General features: G+C 33.9%; 1 long non-coding RNA gene across 1 annotated transcript; it reads left to right on the forward strand.

The window, feature by feature from the left end:
- Window positions 1-11810: 11810 nt before the first annotated feature.
- On the forward strand, window positions 11811-14592 carry LOC132800294 (uncharacterized). Its single transcript, XR_009635297.1, has 3 exons — window positions 11811-12315; window positions 12428-12488; window positions 13843-14592. It is a non-coding gene; the product is annotated as an uncharacterized LOC132800294 (long non-coding RNA).
- The last annotated feature ends 2078 nt before the right edge of the window (window positions 14593-16670 follow it).

Below are 16670 nucleotides of genomic sequence, written 5' to 3' on the forward strand. Positions count from 1 at the left end.
TATATATATTATTTTTTATTTATTATTATTTTTAGAATTATTTAAAGTTGTATGCTTTATTTCATACTGTTAAAGAATTATTTTGATTTATTATACTATGGTATATTACAAGGAATGGGTTAGCATAAATAAATTTGGATATATGACTATATTAATTTATATGCATATGTGGATATTTGATGGAGTATTTTGATATGAAGAACATAAGTATTATTTAATAAATTATGTATATATATATATATATACTGGGTTATGAAATGTATACAAGATTGTGGATTATTGTGTATATTGTACCATGGTTATGGATTTATTAGATAATAATTACACGTACTTATTTGATAATTTCCTCCTTGATCATGTGTTTTTTAAAATTGGATGAAAGGTAGTAGTCTGCAACACTTATGGGATGCTGATGATCGCATTGACAGTTTCTCTCTCCCTAAGTAGTCAACGACATACTAAGATCCTAGTGTGGTCGGGCGATAGGTTATGCTAATAGATCTGATACACAGAGTTATTGTTGTTATATATGTTACAATATATAGTTTTTTATATTTTTTATGATCGATAATTATAATTCATAACTCATAAAAATATGATTTTATTATAAAGCGGAGGATACTATCTAGTATTAAATTTTTTTATCCTACGATTTATGAAATTGCGATGCCAAGAGAAATTAAGAGTTTTGTGAAAACTGTTTGACAAAACAAGAAAACTTTTAAAGAGCAAAAGTGAGATCTTGAGAGAAATGATTTTTAAGAATAATATTTATTTTCATAATATTGTAACTATTCACTCATTAAACTTGTCTCATAATTTTGTAATTTTTTTAAAACTATTTACCTTAGACCTCGACTAATAGTTGGTGCATACTATATTTGGGCACAGTTCCATCATCATCACCTTCATCGATTCTACCATTATAGCATCTTCATATTCTGCACCTTTCACTGCTAATGTACTCTTTATTTTCTACTTTCTTATGAGACCATTATATTTTGTGTTATTTATTCTTAGACTCATTTATTTTTCTTTGGTATGCTATGATGGATTGACTTAATATATATACTTAATTTATTTTTTATTTTTTATTTTTAAATTGGAACCTTTGATAGGTGTGGCTATGATTTTTAGAATTCCTATTAACAATGATTTTTTTTTTTCTTTTATGCTATTGGGTAATATTCAATTTATGGAAGATCCCAATGAATTCTTGATACCGATTTAATGGGATTCTCATAGGTAGGACTATCTTGGATGTCCGGAAAGGACCTCAGCAGCAATCCAGTCATTATCCTTTTGATATATTTATTTAAACATAACATCAAATGCCCCCATACACGATGTGCTTAGAGCGTCATGTAAGGGTTTCTTACATTAATATACTTATTCATTATAGTAAAATTATATATATATATATATATATACACATACAGTTTTCTATAATGGATGAATAATTATCAGCTTATAGTTATCAATATTTTTTTTTAAAAAAAGTATGTTTATTTAAAATTTATTTTAAAACAAAAATTGGTTTTATATATATTTGGGTACAACCATAAAAAGGTAAAAAATCTTATACTTTTTTAATCATTTATCTAACATTATAATAATAAAAATGTACATTTTTGAATACAACTAATAAAGGTAATTTCATACTTTTAAATATCTATTCCATTTGGTATTAATTAATAATTTGATAGGATCATAAATAATAAATAATTACAAAAAGAGAGATTTTTTTTTATTGATAATTTTGAAGAGAATTTGAAATGATAATATGATGACACGTGGCGCAAACTCTTCCTTTTTTATATATATTATATAGATGGGAATACTTTCACTTTTTTTTTTTTTTGGGTTACTTTTTTTATACAACAGTATTGCTAGGTCCACCATATTTTTCCATCAAATTTATTTTACCAAATAGTGTAATAAAAGATTAATTGAAAAAAAAAAAACCTTGGATTTATGGAAAGTTAATCCAATAAAATCTTGGTAAACAACAATATTTTACAATTGAATGCTTATTTTAATCTTTTTTTTTTTTTTGGGTAAAACAGCCCAAATAATAATGATAGTAATATCTCCTTAGTCCTATGTTCAAGATCTAATACTAAAATCTTCGTTTTCGGTTTATGAAAAAGAATATTTATTCTAAAAGCTGCTGTTATGATCATAAATCAGGTATTAAATGACAATATTTTATGTATATTTACTAATTCCAATGCCAGAGAGTGGCAGCATTTTAGTTAAAAAAAAATTGCCCTAATTACTTTATAGTGGCAAAATTAATAGAAAAAGGTCTCCAAGGAAAACTCATACCTTGCAGTTAGTGATCTTTAGTTACAATCTTACAGGGGCAACCCATGCCCAGATATTTGCTAAAATGTTTTAGTAGTAAAAATAAATGAATCAGTGACGATTCTAGCTACCACTAATTATGTTTTGTCTTGTAGTGGATGAGAAATCCTATTGAGATTTTTGTCGTTCAGGCAACCTTCACAATTTAATGGTAACAATAATATTAATGTTATCTAAATAAATATATCGAATTTAATTTATTTAATTTTTCAATTTATTTATTCATTTAAAAGAAATTATTTGAATATATTATATCAACTAATAATATATTAACATGTGTTATTTGTTAAAAATTTTTGTTAATATTTTAGCATTGTAACATTAGTGTAAGCATAAACATGTCATTACCAATTTAGATAACACACTTTCTTTTTTTTTTCTTTTTTTTCTTTTTTTTTTTTCAATCATTGGTGGTAATGGGAATTTGAACTTTGGAAACAATATTGTCCAAGGCTTTCCCCCATATAGATGCTATTAGATACCGCACCTTGGTATACGTGGTCTAAGGAATAAGTTTTCCAATAGAAACTAAGCACGTATAGAAAAGCATGTGGGAAAAATAGAATGTGAGAGAAAGAGAGAGAGACCGGGGGACGAAGGAAGAATTACCATTCCAGTTCTTCTATAAATACTTGTGAAAATCTGCTTAGTAAGTAACAACTAGTAAAGCTGAGAGAGTAGAAAGTTATGGAGGTGCCAATGATGGCTGTGAGAGTGGAATTCAAACTTTTGCCTTCCTAGGCGTTGTGAGAATGGTGATCAGAGCGTGTGATGCTCTAATTCTGAAGCCAAAGAGGCTGCGCTCCATTCTCGGAAAGCAAGGGATTAGAGGACCCCTCCCTTCCTTTTTACTTGGAAACATCCCTGACATGCAGAAGATACAAAATTCTAGCCAACCTTCAGATCAGTCGACTCCGCAAGTATCTGAACAAGGGATAACCCACAGCTGTGCTTCTGTAGTCTTTCCACACTTCCACCAATGGAGTAAAGAATATGGTACATATAATATATATAATATATATAATATATAGATAGATCTGTAAAATCAATTTTAATCATAGACGACAGGATACACACACATACACACATATGTACTTGGTTGAACTCTACTTATCATTATTATTATTCAATCTACACAGGTTCAACGTTCATGTTCTCGGTTTTGAACATGCAATTTTTGTACATGAACGATCCTAAAGTGTTGAAGGAGTTCAGCACTTATACTTCTTCAAACATTGGAAAGTCACCCTTGATAATGGAAATGTTTGATCCTCCCAAGGCATTGCCAACTGGAATGGGGAAGTTTGGGCTCGCCAAAGGAAAATCATCGCTCCTGAATTTTTTATGGATAAGGTCAAGGTAACCAATATTACAACTTTTATTCTATAATCTCTCTTTTCTTTTTTCTTTTCTTTTTATTTTAATTTTATCCTAGCTAACCAAAAAAGAAAAAAAAAAGAAAAAGAGTTATATTCTGTCCTTTTAGATTTTAGTGTTCCTGACCAAGCTCCCTAATATTGGAGTATTTCTGGTTCTCTGTTCCCTTGTTCATTTTTAATCTTGTATTCTAGTTTGTTTAAAAAAAAAAAAAAATCAAAATCTTGTGTGCTAATAATAATATTTTCCACATATATATATATATATATATGATTTAAAGGGTATGACAAAGTTGATGGTGGAATCGGTGGAAAATACAGTTGTAAAGCCACTGATTAGTTTGATTGATGGAGAAGGTGGAGTTGCTGATGTTAACGTTGATGAACACATGACCAACTTCGCAAGAGATGTAATCTCAAGGCTATGTTTCGGGAGCAATCATTCCGAAGGAGAGGGACATTTTCTTAAAGCTTGATGCTCTTGAAGAAATTACGTCGATGCAGGGCCCGATCAATTCAGCTTTACCTTTACTCAGATTGGTATAGTATACATTATATGCCATTTAAAAACTACAAAAATTATGCACAATCAATTTTAAATAAAATTCATCCTACTTTATTAAAACTTTTTTTAATAATTATTAATTTTTTATTCAAAAAATATGACTATAAATATTTGAAAGAAGTTTTATATATATATTTATAGAGTAATTTTAATTTATTAGAACAAGCGGATCGAATTACGTAGCATTCACTCTTGTACGATGTATAACATATATAATTATAATAGATGATTTAAAAAATAATCTATAATAATTAATTATATTTGAAAATTTATTTAAAAATTTTATTGTTAATAAGTATATTTGGATTTTTTTTTTTAATCTACACTATAAAAGTTTGTTAATACTATAAATTTGACATGCATATATAATACTATTCAATCATTAAATTCAAATTCAAATGTATTTTTTGATTTCTTGCAAATAATTAATTTTCATATATTAAATACTTATTTATTTATTTATCCTATAAATATCTTTTTACCTTATAATTAATTATTTATTTATTTATCCTATAAATATCTTTTTACCTTATAAGATAAATTATTCATGAAATTCAAACTAAAAAATATTTACATATTTAATTTTTTTAATCTATAAAATTCAAATTTAAACATATTTATATAATTTAATTTAAATTCAAATCTATTTATATAATATTTTTTATCTATGGAATTCAAATTCAAATTTAAATGTTTTTTTTATTCTTTGTAAATAATTAATTTTTGTATGTTAAATCCTTTTAATATAATTTAATAGTCCATTTTATATATACCATTTTAAGAAAAATACAAAAGTTATTGTCAGTTTATATATATTTATATAACAATTTACATCTATTAAAAACATTTTTTTTTGGCTTGAAATATTAAAAACATTATTTATGCTTTATGTTTAAAACCTATTAATTTGATGTGTAAAGTCAATTATTTGTCCACTAGATTTTTAATTTTAAATCACTAATGAGCTAACGCATTTAAAACTTGAACGTACATCATCAAGGTTCCTACCTTACCAAAGAAACAAAAATCCATATTATCAACATATTCTAACTCGTATAGTTTTTTTAGAACATTACAATTCCTGGCAATAATATTCATATATGTACCTAGCTTGCTTGAAAAATTGGAAATATTTTTTTATTTATAAGTTATTTATTTAATTATAAGTTAAATATGAAAATTCTATCTCCTGTATTAATTTATACACTTTACTTTAGTCTCTCGTTTTGGTTGATATCAAAAATGGGTGTGGGAATGTATATGAAATTATTTTGAGAAAAAAACATTTTCTATATTGAAGACCTGTACATTTTATAAAACTCGTGAATTGGAAATTGCACTTATGGGGTGTTTAGGTAGTGGTAAAATTAGTGGGAATCTAAAAGTTTCTAGGAAAGTAAAATTTTATCTTGTTTGGATAATTTTTAAGAGAAAGAATTTATGGGTCCTAGTGGAAACTAAATATCATAATATAGGAAACTAAAAAGGAAAGTGGATCCTACTAAAGAGGTGTCATTCTAAAATTTTCTGAGAAACTGATTTATATATTTTTTAAAATACAATTTTACCCTTTAATTTTAATATATTAATTTATTTTATTACTTGTAAGTCCTATTTTACTCTATAATTAACCAAACAGTATAAGAAGAATCCAAAAAAAACTCATCCTAAAAAAATTGAATCCTAAAAAACTGATCTTTGGGAGTCCGTTTCTTCCAATACTTTCCTTTTTATTAAACACCCTATTAGATGATAGTACTTTATATAATATTTTAATTTCAGTGCTTGTCTATCTGGTGCAAATTATATATATATATATATATATATATGGGAGGAGGTTATGGTGCGGTCTGTTCACATGCAGACTCGCACCAAAGCCGATGTTTTTTAGAAAAACATCAGCTTTGCTATATATGTGTACGCAACAAAATTGATTTTTTTTTTTTTTAAAAAGCATCTGTTTTGATGCGGATTTGTATGCGGATGGATCGTACCATAACCTTTCTCTCTGTGTATATATATATATATATATTGAAAAATTATATATATATATATATATATCTCCAGGTATATTCCAACCAAACGCAATAGAGAAATAATGAGATTAAGAAAAGAGATTCGAGCTTAATTCTTAAGATTGTGAAAGAAAGAAAAAAAGCGACTACAACACAAAAGGACATGCTACAAATGATCTTTGAGGCAGCTGCAAATAGCGGTTTAAGTCAAAATGCAATGGACACCTTCATTGTTGACAACTGCAAGAGCATGTACTTGGCTGGCTATGATACCACTGCCTCTTCCACAATGTGGACCTTGATGTTGCTGGCAATAAATCCCCAGTGGCAAGCTAAATCTCGAGCAGAAGTTCTCGAAATTTGTGGGGGACAAATGCCAGAAGTTAACATGCTACGCAACTTTAAAATTGTGAGTTTTTACTACAATTTCTTTATTTTCTTTCTTTATTTTTATTATATGTTGTTGTATACTTTTGAACCGTTGCTAACATAGTTTCTATTTGTACAAAAAAACAATGCTCTAAAAAAAAATTTTGTTCAAATCGACAAAATATTTTTGACAGTATATATTGCAGACAGATTCCATTTTCAATTTTTCAACAACTAAGAAAGAATAAAATATTACTATTTATTACATGATGCAATGATGATGAACACCATTAATAGTGACATATATCATAATTATTAATATTGACTTTATTATATTAGAAATTTTAAGTTCCCAAGAAAAAAACCAATATATATATATATATAGAGAGAGAGAGAGAGAGAGAGAACGACAATTACTAATGCCCATGCATAGTATCATGCCTGTCATATAATTGCTTATTACGAAAAGAACTGCAATTTATTATCAAACATGACCATGAGATCTACACTGATGTTTCGATTATATCAATCGGCTGTGCCGAAGTGGGTTGGCCTGGTGGTCAGCAAGCCACTACTTGCGCCCGTGGCGCGCGAGTTCGAGGCACCATGGGTGGGGGTGGAGGGCATAGGGGTTAGCAAAAAAATATCAATTGGCTGTATTTTAAATTATTTTTGAGCAAATAAATAAATACAACAGCAAAGATTTCGTCATCGATACGTGATACGTGATTCAGTGGCAAAACCAATAAAGATTTGGTTATGGATATGTGATTTAATGGTAAAATCGATAAAAATATTTAGTGATAAAATTATTAAAAATACACTTCCAGATTTAATTGAAATTACTAACATAAATGTGCTTTTATTTATTTATTTATTTATATATTTTTCTCATTCCTAAACTCTTTTCAATTGTATAGTTGACAATGGTAATTCAAGAGTCTTTGCGCCTTTACCCTCCGGCTCCGATTCTATCGAGGGAGGCATTGGAAGATTTAAAATTTGGAGGAATTGATGTGCCTAAAGGAGTCAACATTTGAACATCAGCGGTAGCACTGCACTATGATGAGGAAATATGGGGATCTGATGCTAATATCTTTAACCCTGAAAGGTTCGCTAATGGTGTGAATGGCTCATGCAAGAGCCCTCATGTTTATGTTCCTTTCGGTTCAGGATTTCGGATATGTCTGGGACAGCACTTTTCCATGATGGAACTCAAAATTCTTCTGGCTCTAATGCTATCCAACTTCTCATTTTCCTTGTCACCTAAATATAACCATTCCCCACGTTTGAAGGTGGTTATGGAGCCTAAAGACGGAGTGAATTTGATTATCAGTAAGCTTTAATTAATTAGAGTTTTTATGATGTAGGAGCTTTCAATTAAACAAGAAAAAATTAAATTTACCATTCACAAAACAACCAACAAAAGAAGCTGTTGGAAACTTAGCTTGATCACCAAGCTATTTCATATGTTGGAGAAGATCAAAAATTGTTTACCCGAAAGGTGGCAAACTATTACCGATCTGCCGAACTATGTTACCGATCTGCTGAACTATGTTGCTATTGTTCCTCTATCAATTCCTCCCCGATGTCAGGAAACTCATCCTCAAGTTGTAAAGAAAGAGTAGGTGAGTTATCTGGTGGAAGGTATGGGCTGAGGTCTGAAACATTAAACACAAGAGATATATGAAGGTCATCAGGGAGTTCCACATGGTATGCATTGTCTCCCACATGTTTGGTGATAGTAAAAGGAACAAGCTTGCGAGGTTGTAGCTTGTTATAGGTACCAGCTGGGAATCGTTATTTCCTCAAGTAAACCATAACCAGATCACCTTCTTTATATGTTTTGTGGCCACGATAAGCATTTGCAGCAGCTTTATACCGAAGGTTGGCTTGTTCAATTCAGTTTTGAACATCCCCGTGAAACGGAACATAGTTTTCGGCGAAGGTAGCAACTCTTTGGTGATGGGGAAGTGGGACAGACACAAGATCAATGGTGTTATTGGGCAACTTTATGTAGATAATAGCAAAAGGTTGAAGACCAGTAGAAAGGTTGACCATACTGTTATAGGCAAATTCCACTTGTGGTAACATGGAATCGCATTGTTTTGGCTTGTCTGAGGCCAGGCTATGAAGCATGTTGCCAAGAGTACAGTTGATTACTTCAGTTTGGCCATCAATCTGTGGGTGTTATGGACTGCTGAATTGAAGCTTCGTGTCAAATTTCTTCCAGAGAACCCTCTAGAAATGGGTAACAAATTTAACATCACAGTAAGATGTTATTGATTTTGGAATGCCATACAGACGGACTACTTCACGAAAGAACAAGTGGGCAACGTAACTTGCATCAGATGCTTTCTTGCAAGGAAGAAAATGAGCCATCTTGGAGAAACGGTCAACCATAATAAAAATGGAGCCAACACGGCGGACCATCATTGGAAGGCCCAGAACAAAATCCATGGAGAGGTCTTCCTAGATGGTGGCAGGGGCTGGCAAAGGGGTGTACAGACCTGTATTTTGAGATTGGCCTTTGGCAATTTGACACACAGGGCAATGGGCAACATAGGAGGCAATTTGAGCTTTCATCTTTGGCCAAAAGAAACGGTAAGTGACAGTTGCAATTGTTTTGTCACAACCGGCATGGGCAGCTAGACTGCCAGAATGAAGGTCATGTATAATGAAATCACGAAGAGAAGTTCTGGAAATGTAAAGTTGGTCTCCCTTAAACAGAAATCCCTCGGTGATGTGATAATCCTCCATGGCATTATGTAATTGACACTTTTCCCAGATGAAAGAGAAATCTTCATATGTTAAATACAAGTCTTTGAGATGAGCAAAATCTTTCAAATTGAACTTAAGAATAGTGAGTAAGGTATATCTACGACTAAAAGCATCAGCAACTATGTTTCAATGGCCTGCTTTATGGTGAAAAGCATAGTGGAATTTTTGAAGAAATTCAAGCCAACAGGCATGTAAATCATTGAGCTTCTTTTAGGAGTTGAGATACTTGAGGGGATGGTGATCATTATGTAAAATAAAGTCTTTTTGAATCAAGTAATTTTCCCAGTGATCAAAAGCTCTAATGATAGTATATAATTCTTGCTCATAAGTGGACCATTTGTGTCTGGCAGAGCAAAGCTTCTCACTAAAGAATTCAAATGGGCGTCCCTCTTAAGTTAGGACCGCTCCAATGCCCATTTTAGAAGCATCGGTTTCAACCTCAAAGACTTTATGAAAGTTTGGAAATGACAAAACAGGAGCATTAGTGAGCTTTTTTTTTTAGCAAATTGAAATTGTCTTGCTGGAGCTGCTCCCATCGAAAGTCATTGTTCTTGAGGCTAGCTGTTAGATGAGCTACTATGTCATTAAAATTTCGGATGAACCTCCTATAGAAAGTGGAAAGGCCATGGAAGCTGCGAAGTTCGGTGATATTTTGGGATTGAGGCGAATCAAGAATAGCTTGAATCTTTTTTGGATCGGTGTGTATGCCTTCTTTACTTATAATGAAACCCAAAAAAAGGAGTTTGTCAGTGAAGAATTCAAATTTTTGTATACTAAGGTACAGGCTATTATCTTTTAGTATTTGGAAAACTGGCTTCAGCTGAGATAAATGATCTTCCTCAGAGCGGCTATAGATTAGGACATTATCAAAGTAGACAACCACAAAATGACCAATGAAAGGGTTTAGGACTTTATTCATGAAGTGCATAAAAGTGCTTGGGGCATTACAAATACCAAATGGCATGACCTGCCATTCATATAAGCCTTCCTTAGTTTTGAAGGCTGTCTTCCATTCATCCCTTGGACGTATCCTTATTTGATGGTAGCCACTTTTGAGGTCAAGCCGAGAGAAAATTGTGGAGCCCTCAAGCTTGTCTAACATATCTTCCAACCTTGGGATGGGAAACCTGTATTTGATGGTAATTTTATTGATTGCTCTGCTATCCACACACATCAGCCATGTTTTGTCTTTCTTTGGGACCAAAAGGGTTGGAACAGCACATGGACTAAGGCTAGGCTTGATCAAGTTCTTAGTGAGCAGATCATCCACAATTTCTTGAAGAATAGCATTCTCTTTGGAACTCATATGATAGTGTGATAGATTTGGTGATCTAGCTCCTGGTATGAGATCAATATTATGTTGAATATCTCTTAAGGGTGGCAGCTCATTTGGTAATTCATGAGGAGATATATCACTATACTCTGTTAAAAGAGCTTGAACAGCCGGAGGAACCAGGTTAGTATTTGGAGTATGGCTATCTTTGAGGATGAGGACTAGGATTAGGGTAGTGTGGTTGGTGTGGCTTGGAAAATGGTCAACACCAGTAGTGAGGATGTGGTCTCGGAAAAGGTAGTTGGATGGTTGTTTGGCATTGTGTTTCTTTGTAGAATTCTCAGCTTGGGAAGAAGGTGGCAAGAGAACAATCTTTTTATTATGCCAAATAAAAGAGTAAGTATTTTTCCTCCCATTGTAACACCCCGTCCCGAACCATGTCGGAATTTTTGCACGTTGACCGAGGTTGACTGTTGACCGTTGACCGAAAGGGTCAAAAGTTGACTTTTTGATCCGATTGGAATTCTAGGTTGACTGAGGTACTGTTACGAAGTACACGTTGGCACGAGTTCGTAGACTGGTAGCACGTTGAAAACGGAGCTACGATTTGAAAGTTTTGAGCAAAACAAGTTGAGGTCCAAACTGTCCAAGGGGTGCCGGAGTTGACTTTTTATTCATGCAAGGTTGAGCTTTGACTCATGTATGGTTGTGAAGTGCTCGTCGATACGAGTCCGTAGACTAGCGGCACGTCCGATTTGGACATGTGGTTTGAAAGTTATGGACCTGTAAAGTTTTTCAAATACTGTATTATTTTAATATTATTTTTACACGCATAACGAGGTGCCACGTGTGACTCAATGAAGGTGGCCATGTGTCACCATGGTGAAATGCCACATGTCAACCATGTGAAAAAAAAAAAAAAAAATTCAAATTATTTTATTATTTTTGAATAATAATATTATTATTAATATTATTTAATTATTTCTTTTTCTTTTCCTTTTTCTTTCTCTTTTTCGTTTTCTTTTTCTTTTTCTTTTTCTTTTCTTTTCCCCACGTGGGAAAACACCACCATTTCTTTTTCTTTTTCTTTTTCTTTTTTTTCTTTTTTCCCTTCTTCTTCCCCGAAACACACACGACACACACAGTTATTTTTCTTCCCTCCGGCCGTCCCTCTCTCTCTCCCGTGTTTTTGAATTCCGGCCACCCATAGCCCTCACGCGCCAGCCACCAAGGAAGCCCGCCACCTCGCGAGCTTGGCCGCCAAGTTTCACGACCAGCCGCCGCCGGACGCGCGCCGATCGGGCCGGAGAAGCCGCCGGCCGGCCAAGTTTCTCTCTCCTCTTTTCTTGTGTTTTCCGGCCAGCCCACTCCCAATTGAGCCTCCTATCCCCCTATTTTGGGTCCTCTGAATCCAAAAATGGCCTCCAATCCCAGAAATTCGAAGCGGTTTGCGAGATATGGGGAAGTGAACACCGGCCGAACCTTTCCGACCAAATTCCGGCCACCTCCGGCGGAATTGGGGTCGACGGAGACCGGATTGGTGATCCTCGTTCCACGAGCTTCGATTCGGTATATCATTCGACCATTTTGGTTAACGTTTGCGTTTAAGCCCCCGGGTACCGGGTATTATTTACCCGAATAAAATATTAATTTATTTGACTGTCTGTGAATTTTGTTCTAGGAGCACCGGTGAGTCGTAGAATTGATCCCGTGGTGGATCATGGGTTAATTGCGTGCTCCAGGTGAGTGACCCACCTTTAAAAATATTTTTGGGGTAATTAATTGTATTTATGTGGTATTAATTTGGTATCTGTAAAATTGTGCTCATGTGGTGTATTTTAAATATAATCGGGAAAAATATTATTTTATATATATGTATACCCATTGGTGCTAAATAAATTTTTGGGGTCATTAGAAAATTCTCGATTATTATTTTATTGTAATTAAACGGTATTTATTACACATGAGTAAGTATTTTCAGTAATTGTTTGTGTCTGGGTTTTATATCATTTTTGGTCAATTAATTATGTTTAAATTGGTATTTCAATTATGCTCATGTGGTGTGATTTAATTATGAATCATATTGTGGTTTAATTTATTATGCATGAGCAAAGTGAATTTTGGTGGTATCTGTACGTGGTTTTAAATTTGATTTTCCGGGCATAATTGGGTTAAATATTTTACGAAAATATTTGGTTATATTTTATAAATTATGCCCGCGGTATTTTTATGGTTGCATCTCGTATTTCGAGGAAAATTGTGGTTTGTTGATTATCGCTGTTTCGTACCGGGTTATTGGATAAAATATGTGGGATGGTGTTTTGTGAAATTTTGGTATACTTCCCACGGTGGTTTTTGGAAAAACGGTACGGTTGGTTATTATTATTTATTTTTAGACGCACTCATACAGTATTGGTGTTCTGGTGTATGGTGTATGGACACGTGGTAGTGCGCGGTTATTATTTGGTTTAGCGCACGGTTATTACTTCACCCGTGAGTTGCCATTGGACCGTGGGCAGGCAAGGTTATTGTTGTGCACAGCCGCCCCCCTCCTTGGCCGGGTTGATGGTTTTTAGCAGTCGGTACTGTCGGGACGCCGAAGTGACCACTGCAGGTTTCTCTCTTTAACCTCCCGCCAGTCGGTGCTCGGGACGCTGGGTATCGGAGGGCATCACCGGTATATGGTGTGGTGCGTCAGGTGTAATTGTCGGTGTAAATTGCAATTAAAGTTTAAAACCCCAAAGGTGTTCAAAAAATTATTTATTATAATTTATTGCAGTTATTTATATTTGGGGTATTTATGTATTTATTTGTTTATTTGTTGTTTATTAATTTGTTTGGTTCCTTGGTTTTTGGGAAGTACGTACAAGGGTTTTGTGAAAATGTTTTAAAAGGGGAACATTTCAAACAGAGTGAATAGTGAGAGTTTTGAGAGAAATTATTACTTTAAATATTTATTTATTTATTTATTTAATTGTTCGGTATTGCTTAATTAAATTCCTTTATTTTTATATTATTAATATTAAAGGTGTATAGTAGTTATGGTCACTCACTGAGATGATTAGCATCTCACACTCTTAAATTCCGTTCCCCTAGGTCCAGGTTGGAGACGTTGATTGTCCGGGGCGAGCCCAACGTCTCAGTTCGTTGCCGAAGGTTCAAGAAGTTTTTCTTCCCTTTTTCCTCTCTATCCTGTATTGCTTCTTTATCTGTCGTTTTATAAATTCCTCATGTATCTGTATAATGCTCTGTATACTGTATTGGACGTGTGGTTGTTATTTATGCACTGGGTTGCTGCTGTTGTTTTATTTTTGAAGTGCTGCAATTTGTGGAACAACTTGTAGTTTGTGGGAGGAATAAGGGGATGTTTTTAGAAGTGTGTTTTCAGTGCAGGTAAATTTGTGGTAAGTAAATCCCTTAGGGGAGGCTCTGTCGGATTTTCCGTTGGAGGGTCCGGTAGGGTTTCCCTGAGATCAGGGCTGTCTAGAGTTCCGGGGAAGGAATTCTGGACGGGTCCTGACACCCATTATGTTGTACATCTCTATCAAACAACCATGGTTTTCCTAACAGCAAGTGACAAGCATCCATCTTAATCACATCACAATCTAGGGTGTCCACGTAGTTGTTTCCAATAGACAAAGTCAAATTGCACATTTCTTGAACCTTAATGTCTGAATCTTTCTTGGCCCATCCAATTTTGTATGGCTCTGGATGTGGTTTTGCTTTAATTGGATTTTGAAGACCATGTATGTACCTAGCTACTTGCTGCCTCTATGTTTCCTGTAAATTATTATGTGAGCTAAGCCGAAAGAGCTCTATTGTATATTCATTCATTGTTCTAGTGCCTTGTTGACAACTATGATATTGCTCATAAAGTATTTGATCATAGTCCTCAGGTAAGAAACAAGCCTTCAAGAGTTGTTTCATCTTGTGCCAAGATCTAATGGGTTCCTTCCTATCTTTCCTTCGATTAGCTTGTAATTGCTTCCACCAAGCAGAGGCACCTCCCTTGAGCTTCTAAGCCACCAATTTGACCTGTTGTGTTTTTGAGATATTCATGTAATTTAAGAAGGACTCAACATTGTGGATCCAATTCAAGAAACTTTCTATTTCAACTTGCCTACCAAACGATGGCAGATCAATTTTAATTTTATAATCTGTTTCTTGGTTGAAATTGTACTTGGGTGGTTATGGTGGTCCTAGATGACCGAAATGGTGGTTTGGAAGGAAGTCTCCAGGTCGTCGATGAGGATTGTAAAAAAGAGTGGCTTCAATATCATCATCGGAGTCAGCATTTTCTAGAGGCAACTGAAAGTGATGATAATTTGGTGGAGAGTGAGGTGGTGGTGGCAGATCTGTGACTAAGGGAAATTCTAGTCGCAGTGGTGGGTGTTGTGTGGTTGGAGTTTGATGAGCCACTAAAGGGTGATGAGCTAACTCTCTGTCCCTCGATCCAATGATGGGTGGAGTCATGGATGGTGGTGTTGAATGTTAGAGCAGGGTTTGTTGAATTACCTTTGTCAGATTTTCGATCTGTTGTTTAACACCCCGTATCCCTGTCAATACAGCTTTGGTATTTTGATCTTCATAGGTGGTCCGACTACTTCCTTCTTCAGAATTGGCCATGGCAGATTTCTTGGCGATCTCCGAGCTCTGATACCAATTTGATGTAGGAGCTTTCAATTAAATAAGAAAAAAATGGTAAATTCAATTAATTTTTACCTTTGTAGTAGAACTGCAAGTAATAACCCAAACCATGAATTTCATGGGGTTGGGCTGACAAGTTCTGTTTCTTTCATAATATGATTTGAGTTGCTAGTTTCTTTTCGTTGGACACATTTTGATCCCTTTTATTTTTTTATGTATTTATAATTTAGACTCTTAATTAGCATGTTCCCGTTATCATAAGTTTTAGATCAGTGGGATTTGATAGAGTAAGTTAAAAACAAGGTTATCATTGTATGGGCATTCTCTATGGCAAATAAGGACAAAGTAACATTGGAAACAAGTGATTTCTTATATGGTAACCTTGTTAAATCTGATATTCAAATTCTGGACTCAATTACGCGATTACATGTGGAGTTTAAGGATGCTATATAGAGGGAGAGTCTACACCGTCCACACCAAGTACACAAACACTGGCAACCACCTCAGGAAAACAATTTTAAAATAAATGTGGATGCCTCTGTCAAGGATGGTACAAACAAAGTAGGTATTGGTGTGGTGGTGCGAAATTCTTCTGGTGAGTTAATGGGAGCCTTGGCAAAACCTTTTGAAGCTTGCTGGTCGGTCCTATATTCGGAACTCACAGCCATTCGTGTGGCACTAGATTTCTGTTTGGAGGCAGGTTTCTCTCATGGTGAAATTGTCAGTGAATTGTATTGTGGCTGCTCATGCTGTGAATGATGTTACACCGGGTGTTAATTTGGACCAGCACTGTTTTTTCGTAGAGAGCTTAAAAGAGCTGCTCTCGTCTTGTCCAGGCTTTACAGTTTCTTTTGAGTCCAGAGAGTTAAATAACGTGGCCCATGGTCTAGCACAATATGCCATAAGTCTGTCTGGCTATGAATCTTGGCTTGAGGATGGCCCACAATGGCTTACTAATTTGCTTTATACTGATATATGTAATATTTTGTCGTAATATATGAAATTTCTTCTCCAAAAAAAAGAAAAAAAAAAACATTGGAAACAAGTGCAAAAACAAAATAAAATATTTTTTTTAAAAAAAAATGGAAACCATCGAATCTTGTCATTGAATTCAGTGAGAGTAATTGCTAATTTTTTTTTTTTTTAATAATTGAATACTAAAATTTGGATGAGAGAAAAACAGTGGTTGCTGAATAAATGCTAAACTTTATTTTCCATTTTACGAGAAAATTAGTAAAAGAAATCGAAAATTACATTCTCAACCTTTAGTCAAACTA

Source organism: Ziziphus jujuba, chromosome 12, assembly GCF_031755915.1.
Source record: "Ziziphus jujuba cultivar Dongzao chromosome 12, ASM3175591v1".
Taxonomy (NCBI): domain Eukaryota; kingdom Viridiplantae; phylum Streptophyta; class Magnoliopsida; order Rosales; family Rhamnaceae; genus Ziziphus; species Ziziphus jujuba.